This window comes from Antechinus flavipes, chromosome 2 (assembly GCF_016432865.1).
Source record: "Antechinus flavipes isolate AdamAnt ecotype Samford, QLD, Australia chromosome 2, AdamAnt_v2, whole genome shotgun sequence".
Classification (NCBI taxonomy): Eukaryota; Metazoa; Chordata; class Mammalia; order Dasyuromorphia; family Dasyuridae; genus Antechinus; species Antechinus flavipes.
Genome location: NC_067399.1, coordinates 355637503 through 355657493, shown reverse-complemented (window position 1 = coordinate 355657493; position 19991 = coordinate 355637503). Strand labels below are relative to the sequence as shown.

At 34.6% G+C, this 19991-nt stretch overlaps 1 protein-coding gene and 1 long non-coding RNA gene across 11 annotated transcripts in view; one reads left to right on the top strand and one right to left on the bottom strand.

Annotated features, from left to right (window-relative positions):
- Positions 1 to 19991, top strand: part of SAMD4A (sterile alpha motif domain containing 4A) — a 387197-nt gene that overhangs the window by 147239 nt on the left and 219967 nt on the right. The gene's annotated exons all lie outside the window — the stretch shown is intronic.
- Positions 249 to 19937, bottom strand: LOC127549786 (uncharacterized). Of its 3 annotated transcripts, XR_007950715.1 has the most exons (6): positions 19839 to 19937; positions 18652 to 18743; positions 14189 to 14304; positions 5306 to 5432; positions 1603 to 1825; positions 249 to 593 (listed from the first exon to the last, which is right to left on the bottom strand). It is a non-coding gene; the product is annotated as an uncharacterized LOC127549786 (long non-coding RNA). The 3 variants fall into 3 exon arrangements; XR_007950714.1 differs by lacking the exon at positions 249 to 593 and having other exon boundaries at positions 938 to 1825; XR_007950713.1 differs by lacking the exons at positions 249 to 593; positions 14189 to 14304 and having other exon boundaries at positions 938 to 1825.

Sequence of the window (19991 nt, the reverse complement as noted above, 5' to 3'; positions counted from 1 at the left end):
GGATCACACAATTAGTAAGTATATAGTATCTGAGGTTGGATTTAAACTTTAAAAGTTCTCCTAACTTCAGGGCCCATGCTCTATCTACTGTGCCACCTATCTAGCCACTCTATTAATAGGTAACAGAAATCTTAAAATCCTTATATTTGAAAGAAAAATTGAATGGCAACAATTCCACTGTTCTACATAATACTCTTCCTATGATTTACATACCATTTATAATATTCTTCAAGAAGAAAACATTAAAGTTAAAATGAGACAATGTTTTTATTTTTCAAAGAATTTCAGATGAATGTGATTATTTATACGTGTTCTAGTCCCAGATCAATTTCATAACAGAAAATATTAAACAAAATGTAGGCCCACGAAATGCTTTATTTGTTGTTGTTTGTCCTCCATTCTGGAAGGGAACCAATGACATCATGAGGATGATGTCTTAGTTTGCATTTGTTGTCCTAGAAGAACAGCTATGTCTCTTCCCACAAAGTGGCTAAGAGGTACCAGCTCCATTTCAATTCTATATTGAAAGGTTCTCCCACAGATTTTGAGAGATCAACAAAGACAAGGTTTCAGTTTCCCTTTTCAAGGATTTCCTGAAGGATAGAAATAGAAAAGGGCATATGCAAATGATTTCAACTTTTTGCAGATCCCACCCTTTGATTTAAAGCAGCATCTTTTCCATATTGCCTATGTCTATGCTGGTGTTTATTATTAGCACACTATATTAAGGACTCAGGAACTATTTATGAATCTGTTACACAGTCTCTTAGGGAGCAGGTTTGCCCTCCACTGCCTGAGCAGAAGTTTCAGTGACTTCAACAGGAGTTGCTTATATTTATCCAAAGGCAGCATTTAGCTGTTTTTAAAATATGGAACTAAAAGATTGTTAAAATAGTAATGATCATGATAACATTATAGAGGATAGCATTTTATTATATAGTATAGTATTATGTAATTTGATTTTATTATATAGTATTGGTGATTATTATATAGTAATGATTATAAACATAGTTATAGTCCTTATACCCAAAGTGATCCATTCAAAATTAGAAATAATAGGCAATACTAGTCTTCCTGGATCCTGTGAAGAAGTAAACGATTGCTTGCACTTCATACTGCATTTTATGAGAAGTGTTGGCAAAGAAAACCACATATTGTACACCAAGGTTCAATTCAGAAAAACATTCAGAAAGTCTATTTGATCCATGATTGACTGTTGCCAAGATCCTCACTGCCTTATTCTCCCAAAGTATTCCAAACCAAGGACATAAAGCACAAGTGATAAAAATGTGCAGGCCTCAGAGACAATAGTCCCAGGCACAAAAGTCACACTTCTCCTGGGATTATATTGCCCTTTGCCAAAGAACTCCCACAGTTTCATATTATCTAAGCTAAAGCATGAAAAGATATCACCCTTTATCTAAAAAATGAGTTGGCATCATTCATTATAAAATTTAAAAATTTTAAAACTTCAGCTTGGGTATCTAGAAACATGTCCCTCTATTTTGGTCAAATACATCATTATTCTTTCAAGTTTATAACACTGAAGTTCTTTGATTCTGCAGTCTCTTTCATTCTCATATAAAATAAAATAAAAATTACCAAGCTGGCTTGATCTCCACAGGATCTTTTATCTATCTCTCTCCATTTAAATGGCCACCATCTTTGTTCATACTCTTCTTACTTTTTCTGGACTATTATAGTAGTTTCTTAGTTGGGCTCTCTGCCTCAAGTTTCTTCACTCTCCAAGCCATCCACTTCAACAGCAGTTCTCAACATGTGGGTGAAGGACCCCTGAGAAGTCCCCAAGACCCTTTCAGGTAGTCTGTAACATTAAAGCTATTTTAATAATAATATAAATACATTTAAATTTCTAATATGGAAATTATCAAGATAAAACCGACATCAATAAAAGCTCTTTGGGGAGAGAGAGTAGGGTTCTTCAATAGTTTTAAGAGTGTAAAATTGTCCTGAGGCCAAAAAGTTTAAGAACCACTGTTCCACACAGCTCCCTAAAAGTCAAGACTAAACATGTCACCCTTCCCCAAATACTCCAGCCCCTGTTCTCTTTCCCCATAATGACAAAACATCAACTCCTATGTTTGTCATTTAAAGATTTTCACAATCTGCTTCCCACTGTTCTTTGCATGTCACATCTTCCTTTCTGTGCTTTTGTACAAGTTGCCCCTCCATCCTAGTATGACCTTATCTCTTAAATTTCTGCATCCTTCAAAGCTCAACTCAAATACCATCTTCTACAAGAAATCTTTTCTAATTCCCTCAACTGCTTCCTCCCTACCCCAAAATAGTTTGTGAATATTTATATATATGTATGGATGCATGTACATATATATATGTAAAGAGAAACCACATGCAGACAAAATACTATGTGTTTAAATATATCAGGAGAAACCACATATAGAGAAAATTATATATATACATGTATATATATATATATATATATATATATATATATGTTTTGTATACATACACATTCATAATATAATATATATACATAATATATTTAATGCTATATATATATATATATACAATATGTGTATATATAATATGACTTTGGATACATGGTATGTATCCATGACTTAATAGATGTTGTTTGATTGATTGAGGTTGCATAGCAGATAGAGCACTGGGCATTTAGCCTCAGATATTAGCCATATGACTGGCCAAGTGACTTATTACCTGTCTGCCTAAGTTTCCTCCAAAAATGGAGATTAATAGTATCACCTAATTCCCGAGGTCATTGTGAAGACATAGAGATAATATTCATAAAGTATTTCGCAAAACTTAAAATCCTAATATAAATCCTAGTAATTATTGTTGTTGTTGCCATTGCTATTAAATTCCACCTTTCCAGAATTTTTAAACAAAGATTTCTGCTTTGCAGCATAAAACTTATTTTCAAATCATGCTTTGTAAAAGTAAAGCTTTTACAAATCAGATTTAAAAGAGAATGTTAATCCATTTTCTTTTGTCACTACCAGTTTTCATTGTAGGTTGATCTTAAGAGGTACCCTTGCTTCGATCAATCTTAGCTTTGCATTTGTATCCAACAACATATGTAAGAAATTGAAGTGTAATATTCTCATTCCTTTCACAGGAAGAAGCAGGTAGCAAGGGATTGTGATGCCTACAGAATCATGGAGAAAACATTTAAATTATAAATATATGCAAGATAACAAAAGGACTGCCAAGTATATTTATGTCTGTTATAGAGAGAGGAAGGCAATGATTTTTCTGCTTCTTGAAATTTACTTTAGAATATAAATTTCTCTAGAAGTTCCTTCAGAGAGTACCACAAAACCTGATTATGCTTGTTATCTTCAGCTTTCCCAGGGGGAGGTAGCATGGCATAAAGGAAAAATCATAATACCTGGGATTCAAATAATAAATAATAGTCATAAAACCTAAGTTCAAATCTTGATTCTCTGACTACTTGTGTGTTCTTGAATATATCCTTTCATCTTCCTCATTTGCAAAATGAGACAGTGAGTCTAATTGATATCTAAAGTGACATTAACCTCTAAACTCCATGGTCATACTCAATATACATACTCAATATAAGAGCAAGGGCTCTTTAGAATGACCAAGAATTTTGGAAACAACATTTTTTAAGTTTTTAACTTGAAATTTTGTTGATTTTTTTCTGAGGTAATTGGGGTAAAGTGACTTTTCCAGGATCACAGTGTCTGAGGCCAGATTTGAACTCAGGTCCTCTGACTTTAGGGCTGATGCTCTATCCACTGCACCACCTAACTGCCCCCAAATTTTGTGGATTTTGATTAAGTTTACTTAATAATAGAGTTTACTAGCTCTCCTCTTGACAGGAGTGCACTGGACGTAGATGATTAATTGAAGAATATGTTGTTAAATTCTTTACAAGAAATAACTTTTATATTCTTATTATAGTGATGAAAGGCAATGGTCTAGTTGAGTGAAGAGCTAGTCTGTGTTGCCGAAAGACATGGATTCTACTTACCCCTTTGACACATACTATGTAACCTGAACAAGCACTTATCCTTACCCTAAGCAACTCTCTGACTATCAATTGTAAAGACTGTGCCAGCATCCATTGATAGAGGGAGTTTCCTTTTCTGGTAGTTATCTACATCAATGAAATTACAGACCCAGTCCCTCTCTGTTATTATCATTATGATCACATGGTAGGATACTTAGCACAAATAAAACAATTACTCATATTATATCTGAATCATGGGGACAGGGAGATCATGAAAGATGATGGATCTTCTATGGAGAATTACATGTCTTATGATTAGTAGGGGGAAGAGAACCTTTTCATTTTGAGAGTCCAGAATCTGAGTTTATGACACTAATTCTAGGCCATTTTATTTTTGTGCTATCAATCTTTTGGGGTTCAGAAAATTCCATAATACAAGAAGAAAAGGGAAAGCAACAGAATTCTGAAGCCAGAGATCAGTTTTAACTTTGCTGTACCTGCTAAAATCTTATGTGTTCTGCAATAATTTTTGGTAATCTTTTGAAACATTTTGGACATTGTTTTCTACCCAAAACTTGGCCTTGTTTTGTTTAAAGTGTGCTAATGGTTGTCATTCAAAGATAAAAATTCATATTAGTGAAAATGCCTAGGATCTGAAGATGGATTATATTTCCTCTCATGACAATGTTTTGTGATGTCAGAGAATTTCTTGGAAAATCTCATGAATCCATTATTATTGCAACAAAGTTATTAGGATACCAATTGTTTGGGTAACCAGTTTAGATATGCTACTAGAATCCTGTTAGAAAAATTAGAAGGAATTAATGGATTTTACTATCTGGAGGATAAATGAGTTTCATGAATATTTCTATTTAAGGAAAACGACTCAAAAATACCAATCCCTATTACCATCCACACACACACAGTACTCTAATATGGTTTATTCCTGAGACTGACTCATTCAGCTTTTCCCCTTGAAGTTGTCAATGTGTATGAGTGCCTGGCAAAATGGAGGTAATTAGTTTTGTGCCCAGATTGAACATTGCTATGACTCATTCATGGCATTTTCAAGAGTTTTGTAATGGAAATCACAGTCACAAGCTACCAGTTCTTACTGAGTGGATATATGAACATTAATGTTGAAAAAAGAAAGTCTCAGAGGCTACATAACTCTTCCTGTGGTTGCAATGTCTGCTTTATGAAGTGAACATTCTTGATGGATAGATTATTTAACTCTCTGATCTCTGCATGGCAGGAGACCACAATACTGTTTTAATTAGTCTTTTTCAGCATAGCAAAATATTGAGCTTTTGGTAAAAAGAGGAAAACCTGATATATGTTGGAACTGTTTGGTTAAAAGGGCATTTCTCAATGGAGTCTCTCTTCTGGGTTCCCCTAGTGGTATCTGGCTGCTTTTTAAACAGTTCTTGATGACTTCTAGCCAGTTCTCATTTTTCTATGGAAAATAGGAAACAGGGAGAAAGAAAGTATCAATAATTGAAATACGAAAAATACCAACCTTTCATTGAAACTATTAATATTGAAATACGAAAAATACCAACCTTTCATTGAAACTATTAATTTTAATCTCTTTGATTATATCATGTTCCTAAACTTCTAATACATTGTCAAAAGTATTGATTTGTTTCATTTCCTTTTTTTCAGTCTCTGCATACATTGTGAGGGAAGTGATAAAAAATAGTGAAATGAATAAAAGATAGATAACAGGAAGGAGGAAGGAAGAGTAAGATTGGAAATCTGGATGATTCAAAATCTAATTAACCCCTAAATTGAGAAATTTCACAACAAATGTTGTAAACATTTACCCTAAGAGTAAAATGCAGAGTATCATAGTTTGCAAGTATATTTTTAAATTTGGGCAAGTAAGTATATGTTGTAGGAAAGCCATCAACTATAAACTAGAGAATATAATACACACACACACACACACACACACACACACACACACACACGTACATCAAGTTTAAACCTTGGTTTTCAATGACTATCACAGCCTGAAAGGAACTCAGATAAATCAATGTTCCAATTTCCCTGCTAGGCATTTAGGGTTAGGTAGTATAGGAAGTAAAGCATTTTATTTTGCTTTGGACAATAATCCTCTATATCGCCATCCATTGTGGCCCATGGGCAAAATGCCAAGAGGCAAATTGATTTGGTTATTGGCTATATATTAGAACTTATAAAAGCTAATGAGAGGCTAATGTTATGAGAAATTAATTAAATGAAAATAAACCTAATCTTTTCCAAGAGTGAGAAAATACAAGCCTGCAAAAAAGAAAATTGTTGCAATTTCCTTCCTAAACAATAGGATGGTCATGGAGATTTTAATTTTAGAATCACAAGAAATTAGGGTCTTCAACTCAAATTTCATTTATAAGGATAAGAATCTTCAGATAAGACCTTAAAAATTAATCTCTTTCTGTGAATATCTTTTCTTTCTGTTGTCCTTTTTTTCAGGTTCTCAAAACAGTAATCCCCATACATTTTTTGGAAGGGGAAGTATCTTATTTTCAGTTTTGATATGAGGTAACTAAAGAACAGAGAAGTTTGGTGATACAGTAGATAGAGTACTGAACCTGAAGTCAAGAAGATTCACTTTGCTGAATTCAAATCTGGCTTAGATGCTTACTAGCTATGTGATCCTAGGCAAGTCACTTAACTCTTTTGGCTTCAGTGTCTGTAAATATAAAATTATCATCCAGTATTCCAGTATCTTTGCAAAGAAAAACCCAACTAGTATCATGAAGAGTCAAATGTGACTGAAAAAAATGAATTAATTGAGGGATAAAGAAATGGCACTAGTTGTGGGAGGTAATATCACTTCATTTCTCAGAACCTCAATTTCTTCCTTTTTCATTTTTAATTTATAGATGTTCATTTCAGTTGCACCCTGCCTTATATTTGTATTAAAGGAAAAAAGAACACTATACTTACATGCCATTTGTCTATACCAAAAGCAAGATAAACATGTGGAAGGAGCTTTATTCTTTTATTGATAAAAGAAGGTATAAGACAGGAAAGGATAGGTTGATAAGTCAGTAAATACAGATTTAGTAAGCACCTACTGTGTGCCAGGCACTGTGCTAAACACTAGGAGTAGAAAGAAAGAGAAAAGATAGTTGCTTCCCTTTAGGAACTTTTAACAGTCTAATAAGAGAGATAAAATGCATACAATGTATAAATAAGGTATAGACAAGATAAATTGGAGATAATCAAAAGAAAAAAATCAGAAGTGGAGATGAAATGGAGAGCATTCCAGGCATGGGAGACAGTCAGTGAAAATTCCCAGAGTCTGGAGAGAGAGTGTTTGGTGTGAAGAACAGCAAGGAGGCCAGCAAAGAGAGTGTGAGAATACTGGAAAGGTAGCAGGCAGGGGGATGATAAAGAATTTTGGATGTCAAACTAAACTTATAGGAATGACATAGTCAAAACTGCACTTCAGGAAGATTTTTTTGGCATTTGGGTGAAGGATGGACTTAAGGGAAACATACTACCCACCAGACTATTATAATATGTATGTTTAAGGCAAACATACTAATCAGGCATCTAAGGGCTATAAAACTGTATACCTTTTGTCCAGCAGCATCACTTAACCATCCAATCGGTAGTAGCGACGGGCAGTGTGTACAAAGGGCAGGGACTTAATCAACGCAAGCTTATGACCCGCACTTACTGGGAATTCCTCGTTCATGGGGAATAATTGCAATCCCCGATCCCCATCACGAATGGGGTTCAACGGGTTACCCGCGCCTGCTGGCGTAGGGTAGGCACACACTGAGCCAGTCAGTGTAGCGTGCGTGCAGCCCCGGACATCTAAGGGCATCACAGACCTGTTATTGCTCAATCTCGGGTGGCTGAAGATTCCAAAGAGATCATTAATTAAAAAGGGAAAAGGACCTACATGTACAAAAATGTTTGTAGCAGCAAGGAACCTGGTATCTGAGTGGATGCCCAATATGGGAATGGCTGAATAAGTTATGGTATATGAATGTTATGGAACATTATTGTTCTATAAGAAATGATCAGCAGGATGATTTCAGAAAGGCCTGGAGAGACTTTAGATGGATTGATGCTGAGTGAAGTGAGTAGAACTAAGAAAACATTGTACATAGCCACAACAAGATTATATGATAATCAACTCTGATGGACAATCTTTTCAGCAATGAGGTGATTCAGGCCAATGTCATGGAAAGAGCCATTTGCATTCAGAAACAGGACTGTGAAGACTGAATGTGGATCACCACATAGTATTTTCACCTTTTTGTTGTCGTTTGCTTGATTTTTTTTCTTACTTTTTTCCCTTTTTGATCTGATTTTTCTTGTGCAGCAAGATAAATGTGGAAATATGTATAGAAGAATTGCATATGTTTAACATATATTGGATTGTTTCTAGATAGATTGGCGTTTCTAGACTGTTTCTAGAGGAGGGGTAAGAGGAGAGGGAGAAAAATTTGGAACATAAGGTTTTGAAAAGATGAATGTTGAAAACTATTTTTGCATGTATTTTGAAAATAAAAAGCCAATAAACAAATAAGTAAATTACACACTTGCCAAAAAAAAAAAATACTACAGGCATGAGGTGATGAGAGACCTGCACCAGGTCATAGCAATGTCAGAAGAGAGAAGGAAGTATATATGGAAGAAATTACATAATGTAAAAGTCAACAAGTTTAACAGGTTGCAAGCATTGGGGGTATGATGATACCCTCAAAATTAATGGAGAAGTTGGGAAGCAGTCCAAGTTATCTGGACTTGGTGAGTTTAAGATGTCTGTGGGACATACAGTTTGAGATGTCTAAAAGGCAATTTAACATGTGAGACTATAGGTCAGTGAAGAAGGTTGGAGAAACAGATTTGAGAATTCTCAACATAGAGATGTTGATTTCACAACAGCTGATGAGATCACCAAATGAAATACTATATCAGGAGAAGGCAAGAGGACTTGGGATACCCACAGCTAGAATGAGTGATCTAGATGAAGATTTAACAAAGGAAACCAAAAAGAAGCAGTAAGATATATTGAAAGAAAACCCAGAGACATGTTATGAAAACCTAGAAGTAAGAAAATATCTGAAAGAAAAAGGTCATTGACAATGTCAGTCTGCAGAGAGGTCAGGAAGCATGAAGACTGAGAAAAGCTCACTGAATTTGGCAATTAAATGATCTTAGGTAACTTGAATTTGGAAGCCAGACCTATAAAAAGTGAGAGAAAAAGAAGTGAACGTTTCTATTGATGACAGTATTCTCAAGTGTTTAGTCAAGAAAATGAGAAAAGGGATTAGAGGACAGGGAAGTGCTGAGGATTTTTTGAAGATGAAACAAAAGTGTGTTTGCAGAAAGTAGGGAAGTAGCCCGGAGACAGATAGAGCATGAAGATAAATAAGAGAAGAGGATGATAGAAGAGGCAATCAGCTGAATAGGATGGAATGAAATGAGATCATTTCTGTGCATAGATGGTTTTGCCTTGATGACGAGAAGGGCCATTTCATAATATGACAAAGAATTAAACTGATTCACTAAAGGATAAGACAGAAAAAGGAGAGTGTAGTCAGTTCAGAAATGATAGCCTCTGTGAAAGAGCTAAGAGGTGATCAAGGGATTGTAAGTCACAGTGAGGACAAAATACAAGATTTGAGGCTGGAAAAATAGAAGTAAAAGTGGAATGAAAACAGATTGTGCTCAAATAAGGGAATTTCAGAGTTCATAAACATGGAATTCCATATGTGAATTTGTGAGTGATGATAAGATCAAAAATGTAATCATCTCTCTGTAGCTAATGTGAAGTAGAGAATTACATCAAGGTACCAAACCACCTTGTTTTCAATCTTGTTCATAGATACCTAATTCTCAATACAACTTTCATTGCCTTTTAGTATACTTCAGGAAATCAGAAAGCAGTGGAAAACTATAGTCTAATATATCAAAAGTATTTCTCTTTAGGTGGAAGAGCTGGGACAGTGAAAACATTGTTCTCAATATATCTGCCAGTTTTTCATTTGGTGAAAAAAAATGATTATACAATTTAAAAATGTATAAGGTAACACCTGGTGAATTGATCATAATAGTTGCCACTCATTTTTTTTAATGGCACCACTACTTGTCTGTCAATTGGATTTGATTTTTATATCATATAACTCATTAATTGAAGCTATGTAGTCATATCTCATCACCAAGTAGAGGTGATGCCTATGATCATAATCTGGGCATTTGAGAGAGTTCATTGATGTCAAATTTCTTTTTGATATGGATATTCTACCCCCTAAAATAGTTTAAATTCAGTTATTTATTTAATATACTTGAATTCAAAATACATTTTTAAAATTATTTTTTCTCAAAAGTAAAACATTAAATTGTTGAGATACACAAACTTTGATTTTTTAATCAGCTTGCAATTTTGAGGCTGCAATGAAACATTCTCTTTTAAAATTTGTAGCTTTTTAGCCTAGAAAGAAACCTCATGTTTTTAATTTTTTAAATTGAAATTGCCAACAAAAGTTCTGAACTTTTGTTATGTAATGGTAATGGTATGTTCTGGGTTCTCTTAAGCCTCATCCAACATATCTAAATTCACTCACACATTCAAGTTAAGAAAGACAGAGTCAGAGCAATGAAGTCTCATTTTACTTCCATTTCAAAATGGGAATATTCAATGTTTTGGAGAAATTCTGGGACTTACTCTGTAGCCTTCATTAATGGTCACATGGTTACAATGGAAAAGGGGACTTTTACCATACTAACAACAATGCAGAACAAAATTCTTTGGTGCTACTCCTCCATCTCTAGTGTTTTTAAGTGTCTCCTTTAAACTGATAAAAGTTTCAAAACAGTTTGCATGACTCAAGTACTAGCTGATCAGGACATGGTGAGAAGTGAAAGGACAGATGAAAGTATGCGCTTATTTTTTTCCAGCTTCAGGCTTTTCAGCTTCAGAAAGAGTAGGAGACTACAAGAGATACTATCTATAAAGGGTGTAAAGATAGTACTTTGAGGAAAGGAGGAGATGGAATTCACCTTAGTACAGTGAATTCCAGCATTGAGAAGATTAACTTTCCTTGATAGTTGGGACAGAGGATGGGGTTAACTAACAAGATCTTAACAGAGTGACCCTTTAGTTGGTATATCATCTGGGATTTAGTCCTGACTAAAAAAAAGCTGAAAATTTGCTGGTTAATCCTGAAATATGATGGATTAGGGCAGTGTAATATTGAAAGCTTCTCTAGAAGAAACATCTTTAGTAGCAGAGGGTAACAACAAGCTTATTGAACAAGCAGAAAATCACTGCTTTGGAGGCAGAAAGAAGTAGTGAAGGGGGAAGAGCTTCAGTAGTTGAAATCCAATGAAGGCAGAGTAGGATAGCAGAGGCAAGATTTCTCTGGTGATTGCCAAGAGGCAAAGCTATGAGAACTATTTGGAAAGGTATTTCAACTGTGATGCAAATTTCCTCTCTTTTGAATATGAATTTCTCAGAATTGTTCCCTTTCACATCAGTGTTAACTGGTGAGACCTCACAATTTCTCCAGTCCTGAGCTTCTTTCTATTCCTCATAATCACCAAGCTCCTATTATCCAGCATCTCTAACCCAGAATTCCAATTGCTGTTGATTGGTATTTTATATTTTGTATTTCTAACATGACCTAAGCACCCCAACGATTGTTCTACTACACACTACTATTATCAGACCTTTTCTCTTTTCTTTCTCCTCAATGCTCAGTTCTGGGAACAATAATCAGATTAATACTATCATTTATGGATAGACTATAATCAGATCAATACTATCATTTCTGGATATCAATAAATTATTTTATGACTCTACTTTGACACCCTTGTAAATCACAAGATTTACAGACCAGACCAGACCAGACCAGACCCCTAATTGTGTTGCTTTCCCCAATCTGAATGTAAACTCCTTGAGTGCCTGGATTATTTTTGTTGTTGTTCAGTCATTCCTGACTCTTTATATAACCCCATTTGGATGTTTGTTTGTTTTTGTTTTACAAAGATACTAAAGTCATTTGCCATTTCCTTTTCCAGCTCATTTTATAGACAAGGAAACTGAAGTCTAGGATTATACAACTAGTAAGTGTCTGAGGCTAAAGATGAATTCAATTCTTCCTGACTCCAGGCCCAACACTCTATACATTGAGCCACCTAGTTGTCCCAGGGATTTTCTTTTTCTATTTTTATACAAGTAATTAGCAAATGTTGGACACATGAGAAGCACTTAATAAATATTTTTTCATTCATTCACTTGTCAGCTCTCTAGTCCATGAGAGATAATAACCATTCATGTATAAGGGTCTGAAAATGATTTTCTTGCTTCATTTTCTCTTATTTACTTTACCATTCTATACTTAAATGAGTAGCTATTTGATATAAATCATTGCTTTCCCCTATTTGAATGTAAGTTCCTTGACTGCAAGAATTGTCTTCCTTTTTCTATTTTTATATCTCATAATTGGTACACTGCCTGTCACATAGTAAAAAGTATTTATTAAATACTTATTCATTCATCAACTCAATAAACCATGGGAACTAATGTGTGGGACAATGAGAATGATTTTCATGCTTTATTTTCTCTTACTTTGCCATTCCATACTTAAATGATTAACATTGATGAAAATCATTCACTATTTATTCATAGGTTTGTTCTCTTGAGTGTCATCTCCCACTGAGTATACGGAGAGCTCTAGGCTCAAGTGGGTACTAGGGTTAGCTTGGGGGAATCTGGCCCCTGAAGAGAGAATTTGAGCTTTTTCTCATTGTTCTGATGCTTTATATTCCTACCTTAGCGTCGCAGGGAAAATGACTGAAAGTTTAAGCTTGTTTCACATCTAGGAATTTTCCAAAAAGAAGTAAAAAGGTACTCAATGAACAATATTCATTATATGACAGTTATTTATTCAATCCAAATTTTTTTTAAGTTTAAAATACAAAATATATGTATAAGACTAATTAAAAATGACAAAGTAACTCATAATCCTTCTTATACTCTTATACTACTAAACATTTTGCCTTCTTCTTGCTCTGTATTATGCAAAAAACTCCCTCAATATTTATGTCTTCTGACAAGTCATGGCTTATGCCTTCATCTCTAAGGAAAGTGAAGTTACAAAAAAACGAAAACAAAAACCAAAAAACTTCTCCTGAGCCAGTCAATTCTGAACTACACTCCTCTGAAATTCATGAGGTTGCCTCAAGACTTAAAATGTCCACTTCAGCATCACTTTTCAGTCACAGATACTCAGGGAAAGGAACACAAAGCAGAAGCATCATCCAGAGTCTTAAGACTGCTACATAGGCTCATGTGAATGAGCACATACTCTAGCTGACACATGGGAGCAGCTGCCATAGGTGTTGGATTTCCCTCATAGAAAATCTTCATAGAGTCCCCACTTACCTGTCAAATGAACAGGACGAAAAAGAGGTAGAGCAGTTCTCTCTTCTTTTAAAGCTTTTTCTAGTTTAGGAACCGAACTTCATATGATACATCCCTCTATTAGTTCCAAGAGATTACAGCATTGCCCCAAAGTGCCAAGTCCTTAATTTCTGAGCCAGGACATATGTGGTCTGCTGGAAGTGTCCAATCATCTCATTTCCTCATATACCCCCACAGGACTTGCTATAGCCAAAGCACATGAGGGTGGGGGCTAATCACAATTATTCCCATTATAATGGGATATGCCTTATATATAAGGCATAATGACTTCATTGCCAGATTCTTTATTGAATATTCACTTTGAAAAATCCATTTGAAATTTCCTTCTTATTGGTAGTTATATCATGGCATAGTCAAATGGCAAGACAGAAAATCAGAAAAATCTGGAAATCAAGAGATTTGGATTTAAGACACTTTTTACCACAATGACTTTGGGTAAGTCACTTTGTCTCAGTTTTCTCTTTTCCTTTAAAGAGACTAGATAGTCTCCAAATTCTAAAAATTATATGACTATTTGTTGATGTTAACTCTTCTTTTCATCAGGTATCCAAGATTATCTGTTCTGGATGAAAGAATTAAATGTCAGCCATAGCTGAATAGCTGAGAAATATTCAAGGAGATTATTCTCAGTGGAGAATAATCATGTCCTGTTGAAACATAAATAGCATAAATATATGCTACCGCTCTACTAAGGAAATAGGTCAGTTAGGTTTTAAAGGTTCTCAACAAAATACATTTTAAAAAATAAGCCTTACATATTATCTGATGGAATGGTTTGGAGTTTCAGGACCCAGGTTCAAAGTCTGTGTTAGTCTCTTCCTGGCTGTTAATATATCAGTCACTTGATTTCTTTGGGCCTCAGTTTCCTTATCTGTAGTATGAAAAGCTTGGAGTTAAATGATTTTGCAGCTCTAAATCTACAATTGATGATTCTATAAGTATGTTTGTTTAGTCATTTTTCCAGTTATGTCCTATTCTCTGCAACTCCATTTTGACATTTTCTTGGCAAAGATACTAGACTAGGTTGCTATTTTCTTCTCCAGATTATTTTACAGATGAGAAAACTGAGATAAACAGTTTAAGTGACTTACCCAGGATCATACACCTAGTGAGTGTCTGAGACCAGATTTGGAGTCAGAAAATGAATATTCCTTACTTTAGGGCTGATATTCTATCTACTATACCAACTAGCTGCCTCCCTGTTTCTAAATGTAGATATCCAGCATAAATATATGTCAAATAAACAAAAATGCAAACAAGGAAATAAAAAGTCATCTTAATATAATATATTCTATTGAACACTTTTTATTGAGTGGCTCTATTTTCTCCCTCATTAATATCACCAACGATTCTTTGGATTGTTGGGCATTGGCCTAGTGAGCTCATTTGCATATCTCAGAGAACTGGGAAACAATCAAATTCTGCATCTTGGTCTTGAGTCTTGAAAATGTACTCTAATAACTAGTATTTATATAGTACTTTGAAGATTAAAAAAGAACTACATCATCTCATTGTATACTTTGACCTACAGTAATGTAAAAAACCTCAAAGATGCACAGCTAGTAAGTGACTGAGCTTGGCTTTCTGGCTTCACTTTCTGATGTTCTTTTCATACTACCTTTTACCTGGGGATTTATACAGCATAAGGGACCAGTAAGAGAAGATACTTTTTGGGGTTAATATTGTCTTCATTTGTCCAGAATTCAGACAGAGAACATAAATTCTCCTTCTGATCAGTGATATTCTGATCAGCAACAATATTTTAAGTGCTGCACAAACACAAATAAGTCCCAAATTCTTTCCAGAGTCTAATAAGCTTCAGAGAGAAACTGAAGAAAGCACACAAACAGAAATATATTATGCTCAAAGGCAAGGTAGAAAGCTCTTCATTTTTATTTTTAAAAATGATAATTTTGTTATGTCCATCATTTCCTAGTTTGATTTCTCTCAACCTATGCCTCTACTTATAGTTTTCACATTTCTAGTATAGAGTTCACAAATTCAAAATCATTTTTAAAGATGATTCTCATCTATTTGCACTTTTAAAAGATGTCATTTTTCTGTCAAATAATTGGGACTACTTCCTCATGTTTGCTTGCTTGACTAAGAAAGGATACATGACTGAAAGAGAGCTTTCATAAAGAACTTTTGCACTAGATAAATTAGGTCTATAAGAAATTGGCTTTCTGTGCTTCAGGCCAAAGAATTTTTCAAGCCTGCTGATTGACACAAAAGTGAGTGGGAAGTGTCATACTGAAGAGCCCATTATTTTATTAAGTAAAGCATACTAGGATATCCTATATGTTTTTGCCTCACCTCATAGAATATAGTAACTTACAGAATAAAGAGTTTTTTCAATGTCTCAACTCCAAGTGGAAAACTAAAATAGAAAAAAAGGGTTTTCCAAAATCTATTAGACATTGTCTCAGATACTATTAGAAATTAGAAAATCAGAGAGACTAAGAAAAGGGAGAAAGTAGGTTATTTGGGTTTTTAAAAGATTTTCCTGGTTTTGATTTTTAATGGAGCTTTTCTTTCTACCTATTTCTATTCTTTCTAAGTAAAGAATTTTTTTATCAATCAGTCAATACGTATTTAGTGCCTGCTATGTATCGTGCACTGTATTAAGTGCTGAGAAACAAAGAAAGTTTAAAAACAAATTAGCTAGAGACAAATTAGGTGGATAGCTTGCTGGGCCTGGAGTTAGGAAAACTGGGGTTCAAATCCAATCTCAGAAACTTACTAAGCCCTGTGACCCTCGAGCCAAAAATGTTTGCCCCAGTTTATTTAACCATAAATAGGGATGGTTATGGCACCTATGTTTCATAAATTATTGTTGTCTTTTGAGTCATTTTCAACATCTCTGTAACTACATTTGGAGTTTTCTTGGCAAAATTCTGGAGTACTTTGCCATTTCTCAGATGAGGAACTGAGGCAGATAGTGTTAAATGATTTGCCCAGGGTCATATACTGTCTAAATATCTAAGTGCCAAGGTGAGTGTTGAAGATGAGTCTTCCTGATTCCAATGTTCTATTCACCATGCCATCTAGCTGCTCAACCTTCCACAGATGTGAGGTTCAAATGAGGTAATGTTTGTAAAGCATTTAGCACATGCCTGGCACATAGTAGGTGTTTAATAAATGCTTTTAAAAACAAACCTAACACAGACCTTTCTCTTAAGGAGTTCATAGTATAGTAGGAGCAATAGCATGTAAATAGCTATGTACAAATAGAATATATTTTTATATGTACACATATATAACACTGCATATTTATATTTATGTATAACTATATATGTAACAAATTAAAGATAAGAGGGAAGATACTAAAATTAAGACTTCCTAGGGAATAAGTTATTCAGTAAAGAAGAATGAATTCTTTTCATGGTACCCCTACAGGACTCTACTGACTTAGTAAACAAATAGAAAAATTCAATTCATGTGTCAATATATACTTGGTTAATGATTTCTAAAATGATACCTTGGAGAAGTCAGTTTATCTTCAGAAGGAAACAATTGAATCTTGTACTTCTCACTGATGGGATTGGGCCATACCTAACCCAAAGTGTTTGTTTTATTCAAAATGTATACGGGGAATACAAAAAACAAAACCACCTATCCTAAACCAGCTATACTTTAAAATGAAGAATTGAACAAACTTAACATAGATTTGAACTAGCTTTAATTGTTATAGGAATTAAAATACTTCCTGACCTCCTTGCTGATTGCTACATGAGTGTTACAGATTATAAGTAATTCTAAGCCCCAAGAGAGATTGCTTGCCATGCCCTGTCATGCAATTAGTCATTCATTGCAATTAACCATCTTGCCATGAAAAACAAGAAAGGGGGGAAGGAGGAAGATCTCAGTTAAGATGCTCTACAAATGTCACCTTTGTTAGTTCAAGCAGTTCTCAATTGCAATCATACACAGTTGTTTAGCTAGTATCAGGGCTGGTGGAATTAGAAAGTGAGTAAAATGCCATTTATTTTTCTTTACTATCCTGTTTCTCTTACACTACTCGTTACATAAAGCAGTAGTCTCACTTCCTCAATCTATTTGAGGAAAAATGCCTTTGTGAAGGAGGATTTCATCTCTCTCAAGTTCCCCTTCTCCCTATGAGATTTTAAAGTATAATTTTGGAGAAGACATACAGACTACATCAAGAATAATAGTGTCTTCAGTTCAGTTCAGGTCCACATTTTTGGATTGCCATTGAGTATATCCAGAATAGGCACTATTATTTGAATAGCAAATATCAGGTGTAGATGACTGAGTTCAGTTAAATACAGGCGGTTTTTCTTAGGAATTTTGTGTATATGTGGGTTATGCATGGGTACATGCATTTTTATGTGAATGTATATATGAATATTGAATATGGGTATGGCAATACAATCCATTTCATTCTGTATCATTGGATTTCTGTCTTATTAGTTTGAATAGTCTAGCCAGATAAGAGTTCCTTTTGCAATATTAGAGAGTGACTTTAATTGTGGGTGATTTCATTCTGCCCCTTTTATGTTGAAGCCAGGGGCTTGCATCATACAACAGTAAATTTGAACAGATTTTATTTGCATGTGAATCATAGCTTTTCCAGATGAATGTCACTTACTTGGAATTTTTGTCTGACTTTGTTTTTATTTTTGTCTCCTGGGTTTTTCCATTGGGTTCTTTGGCTAATCAGAAATAAGATTTTTTTTAAAAAAAAGATTTTTTGAAGAAAAGTTCATTCTGACTAGAAAAAGGTTTTAATTGGCAACTAAAAAAGGAGTATGTTATGAATGTGAAGGGAAAAAAAGAAAACAGATGCTTTATTTTGCTTTGAGGGAGGGACTGAGGCCAAGTTAAATTGAGAGCTCTAATTTAGGAATGGTGTTATTACAGGTCATTGGGAATTAGTTACTAGCTAAATTGGGAGGTCATAGTCACATGAAGAAGCAGCAAAGACAGATCACATGGTGTCAATCCAGGATATCTTGTAGAATGAAGACTTATTTTATTTACTATGCAATTAAAATGCATGTGGTTTTACATTGAAAATACTTTATCAGCTTATTGGAAACTTATTTCTCACTCCTGTCCATTAGGATTTCTTGCAGCTAGTTAATTCATACACTGATTTTCCCAATATGTGTAACTCCAGTGGCTTTATTTTGGTGCTGGAATCTGTTCAGTGATAAGTAGTTTAAATTGTGTGCCAAATGCTATATATCAATACCTCACATATTCTTCTTCTTATCTCATTCAGAGGGATTTCCTCATCCAAAGGACTTTTCCATAGTAGACAATTTAGTCCAGATATTCATATACCTTAAAAACAAAGAAACAAACAAAAATAAATTAACGATTCTATTTATTAGATTATCTTCCAATTCTTTTAGATTATTTGTTGAGCATTTATTTTAAAAAAAAATTCTGTCTGCAGAATAGCAAGACAGAATAACATTTCTTGCCATACCACAAAAGGCTGTGAACAAAATGTTCCTACTGAAAACACTGCCGACTTCAGGCTTTCTTGTCTATGTTAAGAACTGACTATGAAGGACAGTGGCAAGCAGCTGCTTTTTCCTTTAAGAGTCGGGTTTCTGATTTACATGAAATCCCAAGTAATAGTGCCCCACTTCTGATTTATATGAAATCCCAAGTAATAGTGCCCCACTTCCTTTCTTCTCCAGCTCCCTCTTTTTCTCTCATTCTCTCTGTCTTTCTAACTACTCTTTTTTCTATCTCCATCCATTTCTTCTCTCTCTTTTTGTCTCTATATCTGTTTTCTTGTTTGTGCTCTTTTTCTATCTTGCTCTTAGATATCTCCTGTTTATCTCTGCCTCTCTTTCTCTTCCTCTCTGTGTGCCTGTCTCTTCCCTCCATCCTTTCTCTTTCCCTTTCTCTCTTTCCCTTCCTTACTCCCCCCTTTCCCTATTTTCTTAAATAAGGGAATATAGAGGAAGGAAATTAAATTCAGTAAATTCAATTAAGTCCTAGCCAAGTTAGTGCTCATGGTCAGCCCTAGAGAAAGAGTCAAATTCTATAAGGGTCACAATTAGTAGGTCTGTGACATAGATAGTTCATGTGGTGTTGCCTAAGGCATGAGAACAAGCAATGTTTGTTATCAAAGTTAGGAATAGAAGGCGTTTGGAAACTTTCTAAAAAAAGGCAGTGAGGTCCACTGGACTCTTCAGGACTAGTTAGTTATCTGCCAAGAGTCTTGGGTTTAATTCCTGGCTCCACTATTAAATTGCTTGATGATCTTGGGCAAGTCATTCAATTTCTCTGTGTCTATCAGTTTTCCTTATCTGGCAGAAAGATGGTGTTGATGATTTTGTTCTCTGAAATCTATTAAATAAAATACAAATCAATTAAGAGATAGCTATCTTTTTAATGAATCAGATGCAAGGTGTTTCCAACCTATGAGAGGAATAAAGGTGGCATATAAACCCAAATCATAATTAACCAGTGCTGAGGCCTCTATCTTTGTAACACTGCTGGTCATTGCTATCCTTTGAGTCACCCACCAAACTCTGACATCACAATCCCCTTCCCACACACTCAACAATGGGG